Genomic DNA, 4,472 nt, shown 5'->3' with positions numbered 1-4,472 from the left:
ATTCATTAAATTCAGAATCAGACTCTGGAGGCGAGCAGGCAAACATTGCGCTGATGGCCACAGTTGATGATGGATCAGAATCTACATCAGAATTAGATTCTAAAGAGGTATTTTCTGAACTATCTAGAGAAGAGTTAGTTTTCAGTTTAACAGAACTTCTGGAACTCAAGGCTCATCTTAGTATCAAATACAAAAAGCTAAAAAATCTATTTGAATCTGAAACTATGAAGTTGGAAGTGGAAAATTCTGAACTGAAGGAAAAAGTTTTAAAATTATCCAAAGATATTGGATCTCCTTCTGACTCAGAAAAGTCTATTCCTAGTCTGAACCATATTTTGAAAGAATATGACTTGAGCTTTAGAAAGTTCTAATCTAGAGGTATTGGAAGAAGTCAACGTGCCTCAATGATATATGCTGTTAGTGGAAACAAGAGAGTTGGAATAGGCTATGAGGGTGAAACCCCATACAAACTTGAACCTGTAGATGATATGAAAATCACATACAAGCCCTTGTATGATCAGTTCAAGTATGGCCACTCCCATGATATTAGGATCACATCACATGCTAAATGCTTTCACATTACACACACTAAGAAGCATGTGACACAACCTAGGAAGTATCATGTAACTCGGAAATTAAAGGCAGAAAATAAAAGTCCTACGCTATTACAATAAACATCTGTGGGAAGAAAAAAAAGGCGGAATAAATCTAAACTATTACAATAAACACCTGCAGGGAAAATAGAGGCAAAATAGAGAAGGAATACAATAAGCCATTACAAGGCTTTGGGGCAAATGCAAAATTAGGCAAATATAACAAAGGCAAACCCAGAATGGGGGAATAAGTTAATCACAGTTAATAGAATAAATAAGGCAAGGCAGATGGTATAAGGCAAACAAAAAGTTTTGAAAAGAGGGTAAACCCTGTTTTTTAGTAAAGGTTTTTGAAGAAAGAAGATAAATAAAAGAAAAGGTTTTTTGAAAACGTCAGAGTAAACCCTGATTTTTAAGGAAGGAGGTTTTATGAGAAAAATTGATACTAAGTTAATGGACGACACCTACCTAAGACACCTATGGCTACTAGGGTTTTTTAAGTAATCGAGGCTAGACAAACCCTCAAAATTAATTATTGGTTTTTAACCTAATTAATTTTAAAATTGGCTAATCCTGATTAAAACATCCTAAACTAATCTAATTATTACCCTAATTTAAATTAATTAACTATATCTAATTTAATTACCTAATTATTAAAATTTAACATAAATTAATTATTTAAACTTAAATTAATTACCTAAAAACATTAACCTAAATTAATTATCTAAAAACTAATTTCTAATTAGTTTTATCCTAAAGTTCATTTAAATCCTAATTCAATTAGTTGAATAAAAATTCTATAAGGTTTTTAATGATAAAAAAAGAAAAGTAATAATAAAAAGTTAACTAAATTAATGATCCTAGAAACTAACTTAATTAAATTGGTTAATGGCTAGTTGGACTAAAATAAAATAAAAAACAACAAAAAACGATACAACACAAAACAAAGGAGAAAAAGAGACAAAATTGGGCGCAGCGATCCTGTGTGGTGCGTTTGAGACGGACACGATGCACACTCAGGCTTACGCGCGTTGGGTTTACATTCATGACGATCCAGTGATGGATGAATGAAGGCGCATGGTACACGCAAAGAGGCTAGCTACGCTGGATCCGTAAGAGGTGGAATCATGAAAAATAACCAAAATAATATGCAAGAGGCAGGGATCAAATCCCTGCCCTTGCAGTGTGAACCATTAACACGCGCTTCTCCACCAGGCTATCTTCTTTCGCTGATAAAGAAACGATTGTCAAATATAATATATGAAAAATAATTATTCCAAAAATTCAAACGAAATTCGCGCTCCTTGCACTATTCACCGTCATTCTCGTTTGGCCCTTGACGTGCATATTTCGAAACTGAAAATAACGTAACATAAATATGTTATGAAACCATGCCCTCAGTTTCGCCTAATTTTGTCTAAATCAGAAAAACCTAATTTAAAACTCAAGAGCCCTAACAATGGCAGATTATCGTTCCTGAACCAAAACTTGCAATTAATGATTCAAACATAACCCAAACAACCATATGAACATGTACATGTGCTTAAATATCATTTAAGTTGCGTAAATTGGCAAATATGGTTTTAAGAAAAATTGTGCAAACCGTGAAGGCAGGGGCACTGGTTGGAGGCGTTCTGATTGATGGTGATGATATGGTCACATTCAAAAAGCTCCCAGGAACCGATTGTGATGCTTTATTTGATCTGAATCGCTCTAGAACTTCACCTCCTATCTCTACCTGGTTCACGTTTTTTGAAGCCTAGAGTAGGGTTCTGCCTCTCCATTTTTTTCGTCTTTTTTAGGTCTGGATCCTTTGCATATATATGTGTAACGGATTTAGGTTAAAGACTTTGGATTGATTCTTGGTAAATAAAAAATTAAAATTGATTGGAATTTGATTTGAATCTTTGAATGAATGTTTCTAAATTTGGCCAAATCTCAACCTTTTTCAACTAATCCACGTGAGCACGAATTTGAATCAAATGTGTGACTTAAATGATGATTTAATTTGATTAGAACCAAAACAAATCCACTCTTTTTCTATTTTCTTTCAAAATATTTGATTAAATTGATATTTTTAATGAATAAAAATTCATATAAAATTTATTAATCATCAATAATTCGTGGTATAGAGATTTGAGCTTCTAGATGACTTGTATAGCAAGATTGGATTTTAAAAGATTGGGCTTCTTTGCAAATAATTTCAATTTAACCCTTATTTTCTTCATGCACCTCCCCCAAAAAAAGACCAACTTTGACAAAGCATATCTCCCTAAATTTTAAGATATGGAAGTGATCTAGGAATTTTCGAAAACTTCAAGATGTCCCTTACAAGCCACTTTTGAAGCTTTTTTTCATTTGAGGATTTTATCTTGATGATATGAGCCTTGACAAAAACTGCTTTTGGTTGACTTCCAAAAAGGACCTATAATGTTTTGATCCATATCTCTCAAATGAACCCTTTCTAGCCTTGGCATGTGAGAGAAAACGTTGTAGATAATTCAATTTCCTTTAAAATGAGCTTTGGATGGGAAATTTCTGATATTCCATTAGAAAGTTATGGCTGGTCAAAGTTCAATTGACTTTAGGTCCAAAAACCCTAATTTAGAAATTTTAGGTTTTGTTGATCTCTGATCTTTCCTTGATGAATCATGATCAATCCTTGATCAAATGATGAGTGATACTTCAAAACGAGGATGTTGACAAAAAATCAGGAATTTTGACTGTACTTTGACCACAGTTGACTTTTAGGTCAAACTAGTCAACTGTTGATTTTCTGAACAATTGACTGGGAAATCCTTGGAATTGAAGCTTGTACTTTGCCATAGAGATAGTTTAAAACATCATAAGCCATATGAAATCCATGGGAGATCTCGATTCATTCATTTTCTTCAAAGAATTCAAAACCCTAGTTCAGAAGGTCATAGTTTAGGAGAGGGCTAAATACCCTTTTTCGTCCCTTATCTTGTACTCGAGGTCCAGTTTGGTCCCTTAACTTTTAAAAAGACCGTTTTGATCCTTCAACTTTTCCAGTTGGGTCCCTTAACTTTTAAAAAGACCGTTGGAAAAACCTGGATGAATTAAGGTATCTAATATAAAGTGTTTTAGATAAATTTATAATTGTTTTTTTGAAATGTTCTAACCGATCCTAACACTACAACACGCAAGGCTTTTAAAAGCGCTTTTTTTGGCCTTTAACAGCGCTGCGAAAGCCAGCGCTGGCATAGGCTATGAAAGCGCTTTTAAAAGCGCTCTGGTAGACCCCCCTATAAGAGCGCTTTTTACAGAAAAAGCGCACTGGTAGACCCCCCTATAAGAGCGCTTTTTCTGGAAAAAGCGCTCTGGTAGACCCCCCTACTAGAGCGCTTTTCCAAAAGCGCTTTGGTAGGTTGCGTTTTTTTTCTTTTTGTAGCAGCCTATAAGAGCGCTTTTTCTAGAAAAAGCGCTCTGGTAGACCCCCCTACTAGAGCGCTTTTCCAAAAGCGCTTTGGTAGATTGCGTTTTTTTTTCTTTTTGTAGCAGCCTATAAGAGCGCTTTTTGTATCAAAGCGCTTTAGTATGTGGACCTTTAAGAGCGCTTTTTAAAAGCGCTGTCGTTGCTAAATGAGATATTTTAAAGTGCAGCCTATAATTTCAGCCTCCCAGATTGACCTGTAATATATTTTCAACCTGTAATATTTTCGACTTGTAATATATTTTCGACGTCATATTTTCAACCATAGTCAGGACTATATATATACTAATATAATACCATTATAATATCCAAAATTATATATATACATCATTATGTCAATCAAACTAAATCTCTAACATCAACAATATTATACTTCAAATATTAATTTGCAACAATATGAACAAAGTTAGTAACCATAGGTAGGA

Source organism: Vicia villosa, unplaced genomic scaffold (genome assembly GCF_029867415.1).
Source record: "Vicia villosa cultivar HV-30 ecotype Madison, WI unplaced genomic scaffold, Vvil1.0 ctg.000252F_1_1, whole genome shotgun sequence".
NCBI lineage: Eukaryota > Viridiplantae > Streptophyta > Magnoliopsida > Fabales > Fabaceae > Vicia > Vicia villosa.
Note: the sequence above shows the minus strand (reverse complement) of the source record.